Genomic DNA, 23,633 nt, shown 5'->3' on the forward strand with positions numbered 1-23,633 from the left:
TGCAGCAAACATAGCCAAGTAGCAGGAAGGGGCTTATCCATAAGTAATTATTTAAAAAGAAAGAAAAGGAGATCAGTAGATTTCTTACCCACCAACTGCTCCTTTTCTTCAGTGGCAGCTGCTGACTTTTAGTTCATGGTTTTTAACACTGATCCCATTTCCCAAACCAGATCTCATAACAGTTACAGATAGGTACAGATCTCATAAGCAATTTAAGGGAAAGGATGCCTTTAAACATAGGAAGAACACCATAGTTTTATTACTGAGAAACATACATTATTATGTATGTGGCCACGGATGGATGTTGAGACTTCCTTGTGAGAAGGGAAGAACATGACTTCCAAAGTTGAGCTGTGTCAAAGGACATATTGAATTTGTACGTTTGTTTTTTTAAAAAAGGAAGATATGCATTCCAGTTGCTAAAAGTCAAAACAAGTACATCAAAACTTTTAAAATATTGGGCAGATTTTCATATGTTACTCATATTAGGCAGAAGCTTTAGACCACATTGATAATATTATGGGTTTAATTTGAGCCAGATGCCCCAAAGGTCAGTGTGAGGCATTATGTAAACTCATGACAAAGAAAGGTAAAGGAAAGCAAAACACATTTTTGGCTCCCTCTTCAACCTCTAACCACAGCCTTGAACTTAGCTGCCTAGTAATGGCTTTGGGACTGAAGGAGAATTTTGGGAACCCAATCTGCTCTTCTACCCTTTAAGCTGTGCAGAGTAGAAGGAACATGCTTATGAAAATTGATATTGAGAGACACTAACCACATGGTATGCACCTCCGATTCCACCTTCCCCTGGAATATCTTAAATTGTAAGTGGCCTGTCTTTAAAAAGAAATAAAATGTACTTTATTAACATATGGAACGGTTTGCATGGAATGAAAGTGATTTTATAACAATAGGTAGAGTACCTTGCACCACTAAGTAATCTCAGCCAGTCTTCATAGAACTGATATTAAGGAGAATATCTTCCAGGTTGGGTTAGGGCGGTGGTTCTCAAACTTTTTGCTCGTGCCACACCATTTTTTAAAATCTTTATTATAAAGGAGTCTTCTCCAGCACACAGTTTGAATGGCGATTCTGTATCACAACTAGGATTGCCCTCTCCTGCCACACCAGTGTGGCACACCACACCCTTTGTGAACCACTGTGTTAGAAGGAAAGGGAATCCATCAGTCTGACACCCACAGCTGACATACAAGAGATATGATCACTTTCAATGAAGAGGAAGACTAAAATAGAGTTTTATTTATATACCAATGTGCATTATCCATATTTTGTATACAAATAATTTCAGGAGTTCACAAGTGCAAGACTTCTCAGGATCTCCTAGACCTCCTACAAGGCCTCAGAGAAGCTTGGAAAGCCATGGGATGTTAAACCTCAGCAGTAGTAAGAGAGATTCCTCATATCATTCTCCAAGATCCCGAGATCGGCAGGATCAGATTCACTCACATGACCCTGCCCACTCATCAGAACAGCTGCAGAGGTCCAGCTCATGTGCTCACCATCAAGATTGCTGGGCACAAGCAGTGGGGCCTTCACACTTACAGAACTCCCTCCTGAATGAATTACACTTGGCCACTTCAGTGCAGGCTTTCAAGTGGCCCTTAAAACCACCTCTCTTCCAGGCTGCCTTTCCTTAATATGTTTTCAGCTACGAAATTCTGAGCTGCTCCTTAATTTGGAAATCATAAGGCTTTAACAGGCCTGCAAAGTCTTGATGCTTTTTCATGATAAAGTGTGCCCATCAGATGGTATAAATCATCTCCGTATGAGTGTACGCTGCTTTGTGAGGGCATGGCCCCGAAAGGTGGTTTATGAAGTTGTTTAATCGCTAAACTTCTACTGAATTATGTAGAGGTCTGGAAAGTAATAAGACAAGATGAATTGCAAACCTTGCCATAGTTCAGTGCTTACAGCATCAAACTCTGCCACCTTCATCTTGGAATTGGGGAAGTAGGGTGGAAGTTTGCCTCTGCAATTCTTCTTGAACTTTGGAGACACAATGAATGGACCCCTGTATATTTCTATTTAGGTGTTTTTTCTGTAAAATCCTTTGGAAATCTGTTAGCAATACAGTGGTACCTCGGGTTACATATGCTTCAGGTTACATACGCTTCAGGTTACACACTCTGCTAACCCAGAAATAGTGCTTCAGGTTAAGAACAGAAATCAGGCTCCGGCGGAACGGCGGCAAGCAGGAGGCCCCATTAGCTAAAGTGGTGCTTCAGGTTAAGAAACAGTTTCAGGTTAAGAACATACCTCCGGAACAAATTAAGTACTTAACCCAAGGTACCACTGTACCAGGTTAGCACAATCAAATATATAAAGGTGAACCATTCCTGAAGCTACTCCCCCTTCTGCAAAGTTTACAGATTTTCATGTTGCAATGCTACAACCTGTAAAATAATTTTCTAAAGGTGTTCCCAATCTCTTCTTGTTAATATGATACCACCATTCATTTTCATTAAAAAGCAGCAAAAATATTAGACACACCTAAGTCTTCAATTTGTCCACCAGAAGAAAAGCAGCAAAAATCTTATTTACATTACTCAAATCCCAATTTTAAGATATGTATTGTGACAACAGCTTCTGCAATGGTATATTTAATCTAAAGTTAGCAGAATGCTCCAAGCTACTTCAGGACTGTTTTTCAAACTACAGCAACCAGCACCTTTTGCGTGACCACCAACACTGAAATTGGAATACAGGGTTTTCCCCCACCTCCAGAGATGCCAGAGTTCATGTGGCCAAGGTTCTCTTCATCAAATGAGCACAAGGCCAGATGACTATCAGAAACTCAGGGAGGTGGGGGAAATCCCACAATCTTCTCAAGGTTTGTGGCTACACATAGACAAGATTTCTGAAACAATAATAGCAACCAAAAACACTAACGTCTTTTAGAATAACAGTGACAGATATACCAATACAAAATTATTATTTATGGTGCATTAACTGCTGGAAACACAATCAGTCTCCACTTCATGCAAGTGATGAACCAAGTCATGGAGTCAAAGTTAACCATTACTTCTCATTGGATGTAACCAGAAAACTATGGACAATGGCTTCCAAACAAGCCAGGACATGAAGCCATGGTTTAAAGTTGGCTTATGACTCCTGCTTTGTTTGGAAGCTGTGAACCATAACTCCCAGTTTGTAACATGAGACTGTGGTTAACTGTGGCTTCCCAGTCTGTTAGCCCAATCACACAAGAAAGAGGTGGCTGTGTGTGGGTACATAAAACTCTTGCACATCCTGGCTTAATAAACCAAAATTTGATCATGTGAAAGAGATGTATTCAAGGCCGCAACAAAAGGCATTTTTACCTAGATATTTAATTGAACAGCTCAGCTTCAAAGAATGGGAAGATGAAGGGTTCCAAAATAAAAGCATTGCAACATACAATTGTCATCATCCCTTCCAGGATTTCGAGCAGCAAGAAGGCACTTGAATTAAATTACCTAAATTAAAGTTGTAATTCCATCTTCAGTCTGTGATGATACCAAACACCCTGGTTGAAATTTCAGACTTATTATGAAGTGGAATACACTACAGAGACAGTAATGAACAGTAAAGTTCATCGCTGAATTATTGCATATAATTAAAAGTATGGTTTCTGCTATACCCATTCTTAAAGTATGTTAATAATAACCTAAGAGAGAACTGCCACTTTAAAAACACAAATCATGCATTTCCATACCCAATGTGTGATACTGCATCTGTTGCCGTTTTAAAAAATTATACAATCAGTACCTGATAGAAAACTATGCAACACTTGGTGGAACCCAACTGCTATGCTAAATATAAAAGACCCGGAGACGCTTAATCAAGGATGACAGAAGTCTCCAAGATAACTGTAGGCCAACCCCACGGACCAAAAATCAATAATAAAAAACTACAACTGCAATTCTTAGCACACATTCTAGAAACTACTCAATAGGATTTACTTCTGAGGAAGCACTTTGAATGCATATGCAATACTTACATTTATGACTAACATATAATTTGTGATAAACTAATAGCCACACAACAGAAAGGTACAGTACTCAAGTAAGCTAGCATTTATACACATAAATCAAATCAACACACACGTGTTCCAAGAAAGAAAAATCAAACACTTAATATTATTGCTTATTAGTACAGCTCACACACTTTTTTCTGATGCATGCACAGAGTTCACTTTATAAGCAAGACAGATATACTCTACGTGACGTTTCAGAAGCTGAAGCAAATCAAGATGCACACAGGGCATACAGTCTCAGTTTCTCAAAGTTTCTGACTTGTATAACTTGTGTGGAGTAAGCACTTTACCCAAGAGCATATCAACAAGGCTTTGAAGACTACTAGAAAGTAGTTCCTATAAACCAAGTGCCAATATACATATATTAAACAAAATTCAAGGACCAGTCCACACAACTGAAGCCCAGCGTTACTGGACTACAAGCACCATCACCCCTGACTACTGGCTCTGCTTGCTGGGGCTGATGGGAGTTGTAGTCCAACAACATGTGGAAAGCACCATGTTGGCTACCCCTACTCTACAGCACCAAACCAAGTTAGGAGCCAGCTGCTCCATTACAGAAGAGAAGAAGAGAAAGAATTGTTTCAGATATCTGTCATGGGGGATACAGAGCATGGGCAGGAACTCCCAAGACGGCCACATGATCAGGGATTCAATAGCTGATCATCAGCCTGAATCTACATTGGGCACCTACCAGCAGGTTCAAAATACGGGTTACAAACATGGCACTTAACAGCTAAAAGAAACCAGTAAAGTGATGCATTGAGTTTCCTGTGAGAGATGTAACACAACCTGCACTCCCCACATTACTGCTGCGCATACACACACAACTGACTGGCACCCTGTCTGTAATAGAGAATATGGATAGCTAAGGGTGGGGGGCATCATTGCTTGTTGCCCCATTTCTCCATTCAAGCTTTACAATTTAACGAGATGAATCCTCTCATTTATCTGACATCAGGAAGCATCATGTGCAGCATACTAGTCACAGTTTAGTAATTAATGCTTCGACTATTAAGAAAAATGTTTTAAGATTTTAAAAAGCTAGCTAATTTAGGAACTTTTACACAGTGCATGGAAGCCATGAACTGTAGCAAAATAAAGATCTACAAAGCAAATAAAGTGAGTGTGTGTGTCAGAGAGAGAGAGAGAGAGCGCGCACATAATCACCCTGGATACTGAAAAATCAGAAGGTAAATTATAACTAGTTAAAACAAAACACATAACACTGTATTGGGCGAAGTGTGAACATCAAGCATACCAATTTCAAAGGACTAAGAGAAGATGAGTAAGTATGCAAACCAGGTTCTACAGCAATGTTTTTAGTTGTCAAACCACAACAGAGAGAAAATGTGTAAGAGGAGTCTGTTTCACTAGCAATGAAGACAGCTCTTTAACTGAAGAGAGGTGCATACTTCACAGGGCTGCTGCTAGGGAAACTTACTAGCAACAATAAAGTCAGATACTGGACTTATTCCCAACAGTAAAGTACACAGAAGAAGAAGAAAACAGACACTGGTGGTATAGAAGAGCTGCAAGAAACTAGTTTACATACACAAGCACACACAATATTCTGAAGGAAACTCAAGAGTACCCTAGAAGCTCTGGATGGGGATTAAGAGGAAGAAAGTTATTTCTATTTGCCAGAAACAGGACAATCAAATATAAGAACAACTTTTTGAAGTGTTATTTATTAAATTTGTATACTGCCCTATGCCTGCAGGATAAAATCACAATATAAAAACACAAAATACATAATCAAAATAAAAACAAGGACAACTCAATACATATACACATACATACCATATTTACTCAAGTCTAATGTGCCATCAAATGAGCTCCCTCAGCGCTCCAGAGGCTACGCGTTGCTTTCGCTGAAGCCTGGAGAGTGAGAGGTGTTGGTGCGCACCAACCCCTCTCGCTCTCCAGGCTTCAGGGCTAGCCGCCTGAAGCCTTTGGAGTGCAGCCACCTGAAGCCTGGAGAGCGAGAGGGGTTGGTGCGGACCGATCCCTCTTGCTCTCCAGGCTTCGCTTCGCTGGAGAGGCGCTGCACAGTTTTTCCTCTCTGCTCAGCACCCCTTCAGCGAAGCGGGAGGAGAAATGGAAGGGGCTCCGTTTCTCCTCCCACTTTGCTGAAGGGGTGCTGAGCAGAGAGGGGGAGAATTTTTTTTTCCTGTTCTCCCCCTCCTATGGTCCGGTGCGTCCTATGGTCCGGTGCATCCTATAGAGCGAAAAATACGGTATTTGCTGGCGAATGTAAATGTGCCATCGAATCTAATGAGCACCTTAATTTTCGCAACGTAATTTGGCCGAAAAAAGGTGAGCATTAGAACTGAGTAAATACGGTATGTATGTGTGTGTATATACACATCCAGTATAACCCTTTTCACCCTATCTATGCAAATCTCCAACATCTCACTACTTCTGTACAAATGTCTAGCATAGATCTGCTTTTGCACAGGATGGATCTGTCTGCAGAATGTTAAAGTCCTGCGTGCACATACACATGAACAGATCAATGTATTAGCTTTATTAGAGTATTTACATATTACAGACTAGGGTGGTAACGTCCTCTGTGCTGAAAACCTACCAAAGGTTCGGGCTTGTTCATACATTTATGGTTTTTTTAAAAAAATGTCTGGGTTGCCGTTCCAAGAGTTAATTACAGCGTTTTAATGCCACATAGCTGAAACACTACAAGTTGGTCTCTAGAGGAAAGGGAGGAGAAGGAGAATTTATATAGTGTGTTTCAATTGTTCTCACTACTTGACAAACAATTCAGGAATGAACCAATCTAATTCTGAAAACAGCAGCAAGCCATGATACTATATAAGCAGCATTATTAATGCTTTTTGTATCAATACAGTAAAACAAAACTTGCATTGGTCAAGGACAGTTGTAGGAAATGGGATATGATTGAGACAGATTTAAACTTCTCAAGAATAGTGGAGAAAAAGCTGACCTGTCACATGAGAACCTGGTTTTCATTTTCAAATAGTTACACACCTCGCATTTTTGTCTTAGATTGACAAATTATGTTTATAAAATATAATGGCCTGAATTGTACATGTTTCTTGATGGCTTCTCTAAAAACAGCAGTGCCTGATCCAGAGAAACCAATGTTGCAGTAAATGTCATTTATAATGTCAACCAAGTCACATAGATGAGTTGCTGTGATATTATCTGCTAAACCACTTCTGGGGATACACCCCATCTTACTCCTGGTACAAAAAAAGGTCAATTCACCTAGTATAAAAATTAACACAAAGCTATTAGTGGCAGTTGACATGTTGATCTGTCAGAAATGGAAAAAATGCCATTCCACCTTCTCTTGATTCTGGTTAGTTGAAGTATGGGTAATGGCTTACGGTATATGGTGAAACATGCATTCCATAACATTTAGTCACAACAATCTCCCCATGTTAGGAGCTAGTATCTCTTCCCTCATAAAATGGGCAGGTGGCTACTGTGGCAGCCATTTCACTTACCCTTACCTTGATGCTGAATTATCATGTAGCATTGTAGCAAGGGGACTTTGGGGTAAAAAAAGAAAAAAACATTGATGTTTAGGAACAGTGCTACCACTGCAAAATAGATGGTACATTTCATTCAGGTCTTATACTATGGGTGGTATCACCGTTTACTCCCAGGGACAAACCTAAGAAGCATAAAAGAGGCTTGGAAACATATGTTTTCCTACAAGAGATCAAGCTACAGCTTTTTTAAGGCTTGCATAAAGAAGGATGGAGGGATGGTGATTTATTTTTAAGTTGAATTCATCTGGACTTTCATCATATGAAAAACAATCACTGTTCATTGCTGTCCTCTTCCATTAATCACATTAGAACAACATTCTTGGACATGTTCTCTTTACATGGCGACCTCTCCTTCCAAACCCACTGGCAATGCCATTAACATAGACAACCTATGCCCCACTTCCCCGGATTTGGATGTCAACAGAACAGTTGGCTCTGAATGAAAATCATTACCTTAGAAGGTGGCAGAAGATCTAAGGAAAGGAACGCTGGATGGATACTCTTCTCATCTACCACAGCTTGGGCTCAAACATTTTCACTGTGTGACAAAACATTTTTTTAAAAAAACAACAACACCAACCTCTTTTACAGCCCTGAACATTTTTTACTTTTACCCCCTGTGCTAATGTTGCTTCCTGAAGAATGCTTACATAAGACACATGACATTTAGTAAAGGAAACGGCACTGTTTTGTGAAAAATGTCTGGCAAGAACCTTAAGCACTAGACTGCGTTAGCTACTCTGTCCAATCCATCCATCTTATTTACAGGCATCAAAAGACAAAAGCGAAATTATCTACTCAGAGGAATGCATCGTGCTGCACTAGTATAGAACCTCTTCAAGACTTCTTTGAGGAAGCAGCACGATTAAATATAATTTTAATGAAAATACTTCCCACAGACAACAAATGAATTGTCGCTGGATTTCCACACCACAAGCAAGAGATGATGGGAGCAGCAAAATGTACTGATGATTGTCCTGATTCTGGATAAAGGGAATAGACACGAAGGTCACACTACATACTAGAAACGGATACCTTGGGCTCATGCATCTGACCTTACGAAGGCCTCTGACCAACTCCAGAAAGCCAAAGTCCCTAAGACAAGTTAAGGGCTAGTTTGGCTCGTCTCTTTTCCATTTACACAGGAAATAATCACATTCTGCCCTCGTTTCCCTAATCAGAACATCAAAATATTGTAACCCTAATGAATATGTTAGTTCCAATGACGAAGACTAAATTTACTCAAATGGCTAGTTCCTTGATATATACAGATATTATTAAAATCTGAAGCAGGTGGGACTGGGGTAGGGGGAGAGGAGAGGAACATATGGATAGCAGCATATCCTTAAGTCTTGAGAAGCTGGTAAGCAAGGAAGCCCTGTTGAGAATGTGTCGCTTTTATTGTTGGAGCAACATACAAACACTGGAGTCATTGTGGCCATATTTTTTAAAAATGAATCATTGTCTGTGAACACCTCTTCACAATTCAACATAAAATGAGATGTGTAGTTTCTCAGAACCTCAATTTCTGGAACACTTGCTTCTATTTTTGTGGTACTTTATTGAGAATAAGTTACATTGTCGGCAGAAGTCTTCTCAATTTACTTTCACGTCTTTATACTGAACTGATAAGCCTTTCCTAGTACAGTCTGGAGAAAAATAACTCCAAGCAAACAAATTCACCAGTGGGAGTGTGTAAATCCTCTTGCATAAAAATACTTAAAATACATTAACCGTCCTCAACTATCAGCCAGAATGACGTTCATGACAAAAGGCAACTCCAACTTTTGCTGCTGGAACAGAAACACCTTAACCATCAATATTGTTTGCAAAAAGAGCGTGCAATTTTAACCTGTTGTTCTTTCTGTTTGTTGTTGGTGTTGTTATTTATATGCCACCCATCTGATGGGTAACTCCAGCCACTCTGGACAGCTTCCAACAAATTAAAAAAATAATACATCAAACATTAAAAACTTTCCCATACAGGGCTGCTTTCAGATGTCTTCTAAAAATAGAATAGTTTTTTATTGTTCAGTTAGGGCAGGAGCCCTCTATAGCAGCCTGTCTACCAACCTCTGATAAAGGTAAAAGTAAAGGTAAAGGACCCCTAGACGGTTAAGTCCAGTCAAAGGGAACTATGGGGTTGCGGTGCTCATCTCGTTTTCTGGGTCATGTGGCCAGCATGACTAAACCACTACTGGCGCACGCAGGACCGTGACAAGTGCCAGAGCACACGGGAACGCCGTTCACCTTCCCGCTGCAGCGGTACCTATTTATCTACTTGCACTGGCGTGCTTTCGAACTGCTAGGTTGGCAGGAGCTGGGACAGAGCAATGGGAGCTCACCCCGTTGCGGGGATTCGAACCCCTAACGTTCTGATCAGCAAGCCTAAGAGGCTCAGTGGTTTAGACCACAGCGCCACCTGTGTCCTCTGATAAGCCTCTGTGTACTAAGCATGGGAAGATAAGCATCTTCTCTTCAGTCTGACTTCACCCCATAAAGTTACAACCTGGTTAATGCTGACAATGAAAGAAAGGAGGAAATTCACATGGGAAGAAGGGGAAAGAAGGGTAAGGGAGCCCATAAGCCCACATTCCACTCCCTATCTCAAAGCCATGGTTGAAAGATTGGAAGCATCATGCCATTAACTAGGCCTGAAGACTAACTGGAGATGAAATAATTTTTAAAACACGCAGGTACATTGATACTGTGAGGCTGCTAGATCTACTGCAGTTCAAGATCTCAAGAAGGGCAGCAGCAAAAAGTTAATTTGGGGGGAATAAGGTTGATTTGCATAATTTTCCTCCAGGTTAGCTTTTCAAACAGGTGCAGCAACATCAGTTTGCTAGAGAAAGTGAAACAGTTTTTGGCCTGTGCTCATGTCAACCTTTCCCGTTTAGGAGGGGCAATTCTAGACTTCAGCTGCTTTGCGCTTTAATAATAATAATAATTCTTCGTCATCTTTGCCAAAATAAGCTCTCCCTTCCAAAAAGATTTCAATTGAGTTAGAAGGCGTGTCTTATTTTTCTTCCACAAGCCTCCTTATTTATAGATTAAAATGTTGGCAGGTGTGCTCAGGAAAAGGAGCTGCAGGGCTTAACACGCTGTGAAAAAGCAACAGATTTGTTCTAACAGATTAACAAACTGAAAGGCTGAGAAAAGTTGTACTTTCGCTTCCTTACATATGGTTCTTGTTTGTCAAAATGCAGTTTTATGGAAATAGTGACAACAAGGGAGTGCACAAAGCAAAATGAAGCATCACAGCCAAATCCACTAGAACAGTGGGGATATGCCTATACTGAACTCAACTATACAGCTTATACTGAACTCAACAAATGCCCCAAATCAAGTCTCTAGAAAGGGAGTGTGCATTTCTAAGGACGTTGCACACATTAGGACAGGAAGGTGCTAATTTTCATGAAAACAAATATAATATTTGTCACTGCGTATCTTTTTGAATCTTGACTGCAGGCTGGTAACTTCCTTTTTGTGTCTTGGTTCTGGGGAAACTTCTACTTTGCCAATTCACAGTGTGGCTTCTCTAACAAATTTAATGGGCTAAAACTGCTGCTGCACCTCGCCCTGCCCTACAGGGGGGAAATGACTTTTAACAGAATCAACAGCACCAACAAATTGCTATGCAAACCTTGTAACTTGTTGGCCACATGCATTACATCAGGCCACCCCTCTGGGTGGAATGGGGAACATTGGATTTCTTAATATATGCTCTCATCATAAGCATGTGAAGACTAGTAGTACAAAAGTGCTTAATATTTTTGCTTTGTTTTCTCCGGCTCCTCAACAATGAATGGGAAATATGGCATGAAATCAAGAAGTATGCCTATGTCATAACATTTATTTTATATTTCTTGAAAGAGATAAATGCCAGAGCTCAAGAATTAACCTAAACCAAGAACAGGAGAAGTGTTGTAGGTCAGTGGTAGAGAATCTGCCTTGCACACAGAAGCTCTGGGGTTCAATCCCTGACATCTTCAGGTATGGCTGAAAAAGAGTCCTGCTTGAACCCTGGAGAGCTGTCAGTGTAAACAATACTGAACTAGATAGGCCAATGATCTGAGCTGTTCCCATGTTCCAATTACAAGTGATCCACAGAACTTGTTTCCAATATCTAGTTCACGGCTGCAAAGTGAATAGCAACAAGGGGTGTGTGCAACAACAAATAGCATTGTATCCTCATCCCTTTATTGGTGCTCCTGTTTACGGTCTAGTGGCGTAGCCTAGGGGGCACAGGGGCAGCTGCCCCAGGCACAACATGGTTAGGGGAACAAAATTTCAACACCCAGTGCTGTCTCAATACAGCTGTGCACTTCTGTTGCTGCGCTCTGTTGAAAACAGTTTCTCCATGCAAACCAGGAAATGACGTCTCCACACAATGAAATAGCTCCTTATCTCTGCGGCTGCAATCTCCCGAGTGATGCGGATGCCGTGGCCCTGGGCGCTGGCAACTCTCACTACGCCACTGAGCACAGACATACATACCCTCCTCCAGAATATGATAAAACTTTTAAAGGAGTCAGTCAGACCAATTCATTCTTTCTCCACAGTCCATATCCCAGTTTCCTGTTCCTGTTCTGCGACTTCTGGAAGCTTCTAAGTATGTTGTCTTCATTGGGTTACTCCTGGATAGCTTTTTGATGCTCTGAATGTCTCTACAGTGGTACCTCAGGTTACATACGCTTCAGGTTACATACGCTTCAGGTTACAGACTCCGCTAATCCAGAAATAATGCTTCAGGTTAAGAACTTTGCTTCAGGATGAGAACAAAAATCATGCTCTGGCGGCACGGCGGCAGCAGGAGGCCCCATTAGTTAAAGTGGTGCTTCAGGTTAAGAACAGTTTCAGGTTAAGTACGGACCTCCGGAACGAATTAAGTACTTAACCTGAGGTACCAGTGTATCTCTCAAGGTTTCCTTGAGTATATCTATATATCTCCTTCCATTTCTGTGAGCAGGGAAGAGAGCATTAAATTCGCAATCTGAGAGAGTGATGATGAAGTTGATAGATATTCTTGCTGAAAGATTACTGCATCTCAGCTCTGGCTAGCTTCTTTTCACACTTTGAAGAGTGTGTGTTTTGAAGCACACATGAATGACTTTCAAGCCTTAACAGAAAAAGATGTGGTCTCTTAGCAGTAACCCATCTATTTCTGCAATATGTAAAGTGTCCCTTTTCTGATAAAGATAAACTGGAATATATTTTACTAGTTTAGGGAAGATTCTCTGCAGGTAGGTTTATAAGGAAAGAAAAGTTTCACAACTACAAAAAACCATTATGCCTGTAGACAAAACTCTATGTATTTCTAAAAGGCAAACAGAACTATTCAACTGACATCACTAAGTAAAATCTGTATTAGATGATCTCGCCACAGCTATCCATGCTTTGGAAAATGTGATTTCTCTAATATGTTAATTTAAGAAGTGTCTGGAAACTTCAAGTGAACCAAAATACCATAGGTAGTCAGCAAAAACTGCCACATTTCCTGAATTTTAAAGAACTTCGGTGGCTTCCAGTTTGTTTCTCAGCACAATTCAAAGTACTAGCTTTCAATCCATAAAGCCTTCAATGATCTGGGTTCATGGAATCTGAAAGGACTTTTTTCTCCCGTATGAACCTGCCTATTAATTCAGATATTCTGCAAAGACCCTTCTAATGGTCCCCTACCTTGAGAAATTAGGTGGACAGTCAGGAAGAGGCCTTTTCAGTGGTGGCACATAACCTGCAGAACTCTGTTCCCAGAATATTGAATCTAGCATATGCACACTTTCTAAGATGGCACACAAAGTCTTTCCTCTTTGCCTGAGCTTTTAACAGTGGTCATGGTTTACCCAAGTGATCTGATTCTATTGTCATCTCTGCTGCTCTTTTAAGTATACTTTGATTATGATTCTCTCTATTTAAGATTCTAATATTTGTGTGAACAAATGAGGCTAAAGCAAGCAATATGCACATGCAATAGGAAGGTATTAGACAACCTGAGGTAACCCTCAGATTTATATTAGGAAAAGAAATTAGATAAAAATCCTAAGGAGGGGACCCACAAAAAAAGTTCAACAATCACAGAGTACTAGCCATCTAAGAGAAAATCATTAAATATCAGGCAGCCACACAGCAGACTAACAACTGGCTATTTAATATAAGTGATTGCCCAACAGAAGTCGGGCAGAAACAAAATCAATACTTCACAAATTCTCAAGAGTTTGTTTTTTAGAAAACTGAAATGCATGAGAATCATACAGATAGTATAGTATTCTGTAAAACCAATTAATTTAAATTGCCTCGGCTTCTCTGGAAATCAATTAGTACATAATTTCAAACACATATGATCAATTTATTTTGAAAAATCTATTTATAGCAATCGTCATCTGAAGCATTCCAGTAAGATTTGATATATATCAGCCAAAAAAAAGGGGGCAGGCAGAACAAAGGGAAGAATATATTTTTTGCATGCCAGCTATTTATATTGCTACTGACACACTGTACAGCTACTCTGGGTGTCAGTATCACTCACATTTATTGTTATACTGTGGAGTCCACTGCTATTTTGGATATGGTATAGGTTTCTTAAGCAACTTCAGGTACAATTTAGCAGAAATGGAGCTAGACTAGACTCTTCTGGGGATGCTAGGGGACAGAGGAGAGGGGAGGGAATCAAATAAATTGCTTTTCCTTCTCTTCCACTAGCAGAGCCCCTGTTGGAGCAACCAAAGCAAGGATCACCATTTGGATTCTACCTATAATACAGAGGAACACAATCCTCCAACCTAACAGTATTGGTTCTTCCTCTGCTCCTTCTTGCTGCCCAGTTACATGTGATCTGTGTGCCAGTTTTCTGCCATCAGAGGCATCATAGAGGAATCAGCAGCAGGTGGTCTTAAAGTATCTTAGCCCAAACAGAGTCGGTGAACAAGCTGAAAGTTCACCTCTCTGAACTTTTCTAGAATAAATCCAGGAGACCACCCCTGTGTTGTTGTTTTTCAGATGAGCAAGTTGAAGCTAGATGGAAGGAAGAGCCACACATTGTTGTAGACAGAGTTTGTATGAGGAGAGAGTGAGTTGTGGAAAAAGAAGGTTAGGTACACAGGCTTTTTGTCTACACGGTGGGAATGTTTTAACTCTCCTTTGGAAAAATCAGCTGCTCAGCCTTTCACCACAGGATTTGCTCTGTTTGAGTGGCTGTGTTGCTCTGTGTAATGTCTTACACTCTCAAAGTGCAAAACAGAAGCAGCCTAACTAAAGTACCACAAATTAGTACAGATATTACAGAATCAGAACACTTGCTTCTTCCCACTTTTTTCTCTGTTGTCTTCCCCTTCTCATATTACTCTCTGGTTTGTGCACTTGGTTAGATATTTTTCCAGTCAACAGACAAATGTAGATTTTAAAATATTGCCTTTCGGTACTTTCATTTTGACCTACCATTTACTTCTGAAACTAGCACATGACAATGACTCAAAACTGCCGGCAAGCACTATTCTGGCCAGACAGCCTCACATGGCAACAGAGATGCTCACTGACTACAAAGATATGAACCAATATGTCTGAGATTCTAAAACTGCAGGGGAGCCGTGGGATAAAGTTCTATGCAAGAAGGGAATTGTGGAGCCTCCTTTTTGAGAAACGGGTAGGTTGGACATTAGGAAACCTTTATTGATCTACAGTGATTTATGAGGAGGACATATGTTTAACTGTGTGTAGTTTTAGGAAGGGTCAGAGTCCCTTGTCTTGTCACTCTGCATGTGAGCATTTCAGCAAACTCACCTACAGAAGAAACGACTGTTGCCAGATTGGAAGGGAACGTGTTAGGCAACAGGTAGAGTGAGTTTTGCAAAGTGGCTTAAGCTGAAAAAATGTGAGAAATACAGAAGTAGGATATAATTTCAAACCCTGGGAAGTTTGTTTTGTGTTGGCTTACCTTGTTTGCCATTGACACAAATCACTCTCCACTTTTAGGTACATCACAGTTTAGATTATCTAAGAAGCCATTAACCCCTCACATCATAGAGTCATAGAATTGAAGGGATGGAAGGGACCCCGAGGACCATCTAGTTCAACCCCCTGAAATGCAGAAATCTCAACATAGGGTCCCCCATCTAATTTTAAACCATACCAGATCCTGCTTAGCTTTGCAAATGCACTAGCATTTTTATGCTGACCACTAAAGAGAAATAAAAAAAACATGTGGCCACCATTTGCTCTCTTCCTCAACCATATAACACCAGGAATAATAATAATAATAATAATAATAATAATAATAATAATAATAATAATAATAATTTATTATTTGTACCCCGCCCATCTGGCTGGGTTTCCCCAGCCACTCTGGGCGGCTTCCATAAAAACCAAAAATACAGTAAAATATCACAGATTAAAAACTTCCCTGAACAGGGCTGCCTTAAGATGTCAGGTAGTTGTTTATCGCTTTGACATCTGATGGAAGGGCGTTCCACAGGGCAGGCGCCACGACCGAGAAGGCCCTCTGCCTGGTTCCCTGTAGCTTTGCTTCTTGCAATGAAGGAACCGCCAGAAGGCCCTCGGCGCTGGACCTCAGTGTCCGGGCAGAACGATGGGGATGGAGACGCTCCTTCAGGTATACTGGGCCGAGGCCGTTTAGGGCTTTAAAGGTCAACACCAGCAATTTGAATTGTGCCCGGAAACGTACTGGGAGCCAATGTAGGTCTTTCAAGACCAGTGTTATGTGGTCTCGGCGGCTGCCCCCAGTCACCAGTCTAGCTGCCGCATTCTGGATTAGTTGTAGTTTCCGAGTCACCTTCAAAGGTAGCCCCATGTAGAGCGCATTGCAGTAGTCCAAGCGGGAGATAACTAGAGCATGCACCACTCTGGCGAGACAGTCCGCGGGCAGGTAGGGTCTCAGCCTGCGTACCAGGTGGAGTTGGTAGACAGCTGCCCTGGATACAGAATTGACCTGCGCCTCCATGGACAGCTGTGAGTCCAAAATGACTCCCAGGCTGCGCACCTGGTCCTTCAGGGGCACAGTTACCCTATTCAGGACCAGGGAGTCCTCCACACCAGCCCGCCCCCTGTCCCCCAAAAACAGTACTGTCTTGTCAGGATTCAACCTCAATCCATTAGCCGCCATCCATCTTCCAACCGCCTCCAGGCACTCACACAGGACCTTCACCGCCTTCACTGGTTCTGATTTGAAAGAGAGGTAGAGCTGGGTATCATCTGCATATTGATGGACACCCAGTCCAAACACCCTGATGATCTCTCCCAGCGGCTTCATATAGATGTTAAAAAGCATGGGGCAGAGGACGGAACCCTGAGGCACCCTACAAGTGAGGGCCCAGGGGTCTGAACACTCATCCCCCACCACCACTTTCTGAACACGGCCCAGGAGGAAGGAGCGAAACCACTGTATAACAGTGCCCCCAGCTCCCAGCCCCTCTAGACAGTCCAGAAGGATGTTATGGTCGATTGTATCAAAGGCCGCTGAGAGATCCAGCAGAACTAGGAAACAACTCTCACCTTTGTCCCTAGCTCGCCAGAGATCATCAACCAGCGCGACCAAGGCAGTTTCAGTCCCATGATGAGGCCTGAATCCCGATTGGAAGGGATCCAAATGGTCCGCATCCTCCAGGCGTGCCTGGAGTTGTTCAGCAACCACACGCTCAATCACCTTGCCCAAGAAAGGAAGATTTGATACTGGGCGATAGTTGGCCATACTGGCCGGGTCTAAAGATGGTTTTTTAAGAAGCGGTTTAATGACCGCCTCTTTCAGCGGATCTGGGAATGTTCCCTCACAGAGGGAAGCATTCACCACCCCGCAGAGCCCATCGCCCAGCCCTTCCCGGCTTGCTTTTATTAGCCAGGATGGGCAAGGATCCAGGAGACAGGTGGTTGGTTTCACGCGTCCAAGCAGCCTGTCCACATCCTCGGGGGTAACGGATTGAAATTGATTCCGTGCAACTTGACCAGACAGAGCTCTAGCACTCTCCCGCCCCGGCACTGCTCCCACGGTGGTGTCTAGCTCCTTCCGAATATGAGTGATTTTATCTGCAAAAAACTTTGCAAAATCGTTGCAGGAGATCTTGGGGTCTTTACAAGGCCCCGGTGGTAAAGGTGGTTCCGTTAAATTACGAACCACCTGAAAGAGTCTCCTGCTACTATTTTCTGCAGATGCAATAGAGGCGGTGAAGAAAGTCTTCTTCGCCGTCGCTATCGCCACTTGGTAGGCTCGACGTTGAGCTCTAACCTGTGTCCGGTCAGATTCGGAGTGAGTTTTTTGCCACCGACGATCTAGCCGTCTCAGCAATTGTTTCATCGCCCTCAGCTCCGAAGAAAACCATGGAGCTGTCCGGGCTCCATGCAATCGGAGAGGGCGCTTCGGAGCCAGACAGTCGATAGCCCTGGTTAACTCCGCATTCCAGCGGGCCACCAGGGAATCAGCTGAAAGGCCATCAACATGGGATAAAGCATCCCCTACCACTCTCTGGAAACCATTTGGATCCATTAAGTGGCGGGGGCGGACCATCCAAATTGGTCCCACCTCCCTGCAGAGGGGAAGGGTCGCGGAGAAGTCCAGTTGCACCAGGAAGTGATCTGACCATGGCACTTCTTTTGTTTCACTTTTACTTAGTGTCAGATCACCCACGTCACTAGAGGTGAACACCAGGTCTAAGGCATGTCCATGACTATGAGTTGGGCCAAACTTATTCAGGGACAGCCCCATGGAGGCCATGCTTTCCACGAAGTCCCGAGCAGCCCCTTGTAAGGTCGTGTCGGCATGGATGTTAAAATCTCCTAGGACAACCAAACTAGGTGTCTCCAGGAGAAAATCCGCCACGACCTGAAGCAGCTCAGACAGGGAATCCTTGGTGCAGCGGGGAGGTCGGTACACCAAAAGGAATCCTGTACTGCCCCTATTGCCCAACTTCCAGAACATGCACTCAGAAAACTGGATCTTCCCAGTAGGACGCCTGGTGCAAGCTAGTGACTTCCTAAAAATCACTGCAACCCCCCCCTCCCTGCCCACATGACCTGGGTTGCTGTGCGTAAGAGAAACCTGGTGGGCAAGCAGCGGCAAGGACAGGCCCACCTGCTTCCTCCAACCAGGTCTCTGTCACACATGCCAGGTCAAATCCTCCATCCACAATCAGGTCGTGGATGGCAGTGGTTTTATTCATCATTGACCTGGCATTACACAGCAACAGGAGATCAGCAGTGCATCCTATTGGCCAAGAGGCTGCTGTACATTGCGGGGGAGTAGATCTGGTCTCCAGGAAGCACACTGCAACTGTTGCTGCCACCAAATCAGCAGATTCTGCATTCACTGGGAGGATGGATATGCCGCCGCTGTGGATTCTGCCGCCTGAGGCAGCCATCTCACCTTGCCTCATGGATGGGCCAGCCCTGTGTAACACATTCACAATTGCTAACATCTAAATGTTCAATATAGTAAGGAGGCAGAGGCAAAAGTGGCAGGAAGACCCAGGAATAAAGAAATAATAGCAGGCTTCCCTATTAATGTTGGTCCAAAACCCACTTCTCAATCTGCATAACAAGTGCAAAAACAACAACAACCCACCTTCAGTTTGCATGTTCTCGAAAATATTGAGCATTGCTGTACCAGGCCTCCACAGGATTGAGCACATTTCTGCTATACATTTTGCCTCATCAGTGTTTCCATAATGGAAAAACCCCACAGGGGTAGTGCATCTGCATATAGCAGAAAAGTAAAGAGATAGTGATTTATGTCCTAATTTTTACTGGATCAATAAAATCTCATATTCTTTATCCATGATAAACAATAGGCAAGAAATTCCTGTCAATAAATGTGAAGCTACTATTGATTAGTGCATTAAAATTGAATTAAAATAGGGACTAATAAAATAATTTAGGGACTTTTGAAGAAGAAATTCAAATTCTCCATAAGCTCAGAAAACAGCAACTATGTCACCAATACCCTGGCTAAGTAATATAAATAATTCATTTTATGTTAAAAATGAATATATCTAGTACAATATCAGCAATCTGCTGCATCTGCTTCATATGCATAGCAAGCATAGGTTCATAATTAACCACAAAAGAGCACGACCTAACTACATTTGAAGCAACGGAAGAATTTGTTCTCCTCCACAACCAATCTCACAAACATAAAGGTTTCAGTTTCTAAGTTCTCAGTCTATTTACCTGCAGCAAAACTCACACTACATAGTATTCTCTGGGTGACAGTATACATAGCCTTTCCTGTATGGAGTTTTATCTCCTGAGCAGCAACATATCACGTATGGACAGGCCCCATTAGAAATGGTGTACACAATGACACTTATTTCTGGAGACCCTATAAAAGCTGCAGCCAGATTGGGTTTAGGTTCGGCTCCGCCTGGAAGTCAATGGGTCAATAGCTTGCAAAAATAAATAAACAATTCAAACAGTAAGCTGCCGTCTTGGCTCCTCCCTAAGTTTTTCATTTTGCCTTTATATCTCACAAGCAGTCGTATTTTTTTTAGTCCAGAGAGCAAGTATCTTAGCCAGCCCTTGAAAATCTGACAACTGCATCCATTCATATTTCAGAACAGTGAAACCTTAGGGTTCATCTCTGAATAAACAGTTCTCTTTTATCACAACAAAGCAACAACATGAAGTACATAAAGCAATCCAAACAGTCCTCATATTTGAACTTGGGGCAAGTTTACAGAAACGGTTTTGGCACAAAAAGGCAACTACATTGTGACTTTTCTCTAGCAATGCTCCAAAAGACAAGATTTTTTTTTTTTTAATGATAGCTCCTCTTGGCACTCAGGGCTTATTTATCAGTTTACAGTGGTACCTCGGGTTAAGAACTTAATTCGTTCCGGAGGTCCGTTCTTAACCTGAAACTGTTCTTAACCTGAAGCACCACTTTAGCTAATGGGGCCTCCCACTGCCGCCGTGCCACCAGAGCACAATTTCTGTTCTCATCCTGAAGCAAAGTTCTTAACCCACGGTACTATTTCTGGGTTAGGGGAGTCTGTAACCTGAAGCGTCTTTAACCTGAAGCGTCTGTAACCCAAGGTACCACTGCATTATTTTATTCCTCTTATCTGCTGCTTTTCAGGGCCAAGCCCTCACAAAGCAACACAGAGAAATAAAAACAAAATATAATCATGTAGAACATGGAGCATTGAGTTTATACAGACAAATAGTTGCATGAAAAAAATGGAATCAGATCGTCTAGGTTTTTTCGCATTCCAGAACTGAAGGATCCAGGCAAACATTAACAGGAAGAGTTGCCCAACTGCAGAGTTCACCACGACAAAAGGCCCTATCTCATTGCTGATCAATACAGCCAATTTCACTAGTGGGCGATTGTGAGCAGGGTCATATACAGTGGTGCCTCGCAAGACGAAATTAATCCGTTCCGCGAGTCTCTTCATCTAGCGGTTTTTTCGTCTTGCAAAGCAAGCCCATTGACGGCTTAGCGGATTAGTGCTATTAGCGGTTCAGCGGCTTTTAGCGGCTTTTAGCGGCTTATCGGCTTAGCGGATCAGCTGATAAGCGGCTTAGCGGCTTAGAAAAAGGGGGGGAGGAAAAAAACCTGCAGGAACTCGCAAGACATTTTCGTCTTGTGAAGGAAGCCCATAGGGAAATTCGTTTTGCGAAGCGCCTCCAAAACGGAAAACCCTTTCGTCTAGCGGGTTTTCCGTCTTGCGAGGCGTTCGTCTTGCGGGGCACCACTGTATATGTGTGCAGACAGCCCTTTAGATAAAAGGGCTTCATTTTGCAGAACAGAAGCTGCATTTTGCACAACAGAAGTTACTAAGCTGCCTTCCAAGGCACCCAGTGTGAAACACTTCGCAGTAATCCAGTCTGGGTCATATATAAAGTAAGGCTAAACAGATTATTTGGCTTAATTAATGTTCTACACAAAATCTGAATGGCGGGAGGAAATAAAGGTAAAAACTTGCAATAATTTTAAGGGAGAACTTGTTTTGAACACATCAACACTTGGTTTATTTTAATCTTTAACATCCTCTGAAATTTCATTTTGCTGCTGCAAATGATATTACCAGAAGCTGCTTCTCAGTTGCTGCCGTTGCTCTCCATTTTGATGCCCCTTGGAAAGTTGCTGCGTCATTAATAGTTTTAATGAAGGATTCTGGGTGAAAATTGTTGGCTGTCATCCTTCCCACCTCCCCACAATCACCATCAGAATAATATTATATTGCAGTGCAGCATTATTCCAATGGTCGTTGTGCAGGGAAAATATATGAAGTCTGAGAGGACAAAAATCCCTAAAAAGCAGTGTGCTGCCAAAGTAAGTCTCCCCTCTAAAACATGTACAAATCCTACCCCTAAAACCCTGCCCTCCAATTTGCCATTCCTGTAGCACAGGCATAGGCAAACTCGGCCCTCCAGATGTTTTGGGACTACAACTCTCCTCATCCCTAACCACTGGTCCTGATATCTAGGGATGATGTGAGTTGTAGTCCCAAAACATCTGGAGGGCCGAGTTTGCATATGCCTGCTGTAGCAGCAGTCACTTTTTGCAGCAGGCCATTTTTGAAATTAGTTTAACAAGTTGCTCTGGTTAGCAAGAAAAGGATGCTTTCTGCAAAGAGTGCTGTCTGGTACTCATTTGACAATCTTTTCAATGCTAGGCAAAGACACCACCCCCCCCCCCTTTTAATGTCTTTGATTAGCTACTATGGGATTTGCTCAGTCCAATGGGAATTGCATTTGAGGAAAGGATTATCTCATTACTTTGTTGGTTTGTTACGTTGCACTTATTTTATATGCTGCATTTCTTTGTATTTCATGTTTATAATTATGTTATTGTACGTTGCTGAGATTTTGGCATAGGCACTCAAAATTCAGCATTTGATGAACCACAGTTTTATACTTGCATTCCACCCATTATCCTTCAGATTCTTACCCCTAGTTCTCTCATGAACAAAAGGAGCTGAATAAGCTCTATTTAAGGAAACAGGCAGTTGGAAGTGATCATGTCAATCACCTAAGCTTAGAGATGAAATTTCTGGAAATTTTGAAGACACAGGAAGGAAAATATTGTTTTTCATTTTATTTTGTTTTTTAAAAAATACAGATACCGAAGCAATACTTAATTGCTTGTTAGCCTCTTTTACAGAGCAAAAGTCACTTTGTTACTTTAGGAACATAAAATGTATTATATATAAATTGGTTTGCCATTAAATTATCATGTTTATACAATCTCTTCAGTCAGTATTTACAAACTCTTTTTACTTTTTGTTACAGATGAATCTACAAGCTGCTAGACGGCAAGGAACCTAGCATCTCTTTCCTTTTGCCATTTTATAAGGAGCAGAAAATTATGATGGGCTGTAATCAACTAAGTCCTACTCAAAATAGACCCACTGAAATTAGTAATTAGTTCCTTATGTCTATTAACTTCAATAGGTCTTACTCTGAGTAGGATTATCGCTTAATATAATCCTATGTCTCCTTCAGTTCTCCATACTGTCAAGCAGACATAAAAAAGAACTGAGAAAAAGGGGGTCTCAATGAATGCTACATAAAATTTTATCAGTCTCATTTTCTGAGCTATTGCTTTCTGTTTCTGCTTCTTCATATTTGCCATCTTATCTACCATGGACTTCTAAAAGCTGAAGGTTTGCGTAGATTTAAACAAGCTTCTGTATGCTTTCACACGTCGTAGTCCAACATTTCCCCAGTTTTTGCAATTATTCAGGGGGAAAAGGCTTCAAGCGAGGGGGCCTTCATATTTTAGGTAAAGCTACCTCCACAAAGTGACCAAGGCATTAATAGGGACACCAGCCATGCCAAGTGGAAACTCCTTGAAGGACTCTCAGAAATTCATCCAGATCTATCTGCCTCCAAGGGCAGACCATTCCAACTGGTATCTCACCTTTGCAGCAAGCCTAAATATCACCAGAAAATGATCTGATCACAATAAAAAAGTGAAACAGAAATTCCCCACATCCAGATAAACATCAACCCCACCTGATTAAGTGATTCTATGGAGGGATTTGCCCAACTACTTCTTAAAATGACCCCATGGTCACACTGGCGGAGGAAGAGAAGTGGGGGGGAAGCACACT

At 42.0% G+C, this 23,633-nt stretch overlaps 1 protein-coding gene across 16 annotated transcripts in view; it reads right to left on the reverse strand.

Moving 5' to 3' along the window:
• Positions 1–23,633, reverse strand: part of ATXN1 (ataxin 1) — a 231,494-nt gene that overhangs the window by 152,450 nt on the left and 55,411 nt on the right. The window lies entirely within an intron of this gene.

Source organism: Podarcis erhardii, assembly GCF_964252035.2.
Source record: "Podarcis erhardii genome assembly, chromosome: 8".
Lineage (NCBI taxonomy): Eukaryota > Metazoa > Chordata > Lepidosauria > Squamata > Lacertidae > Podarcis > Podarcis erhardii.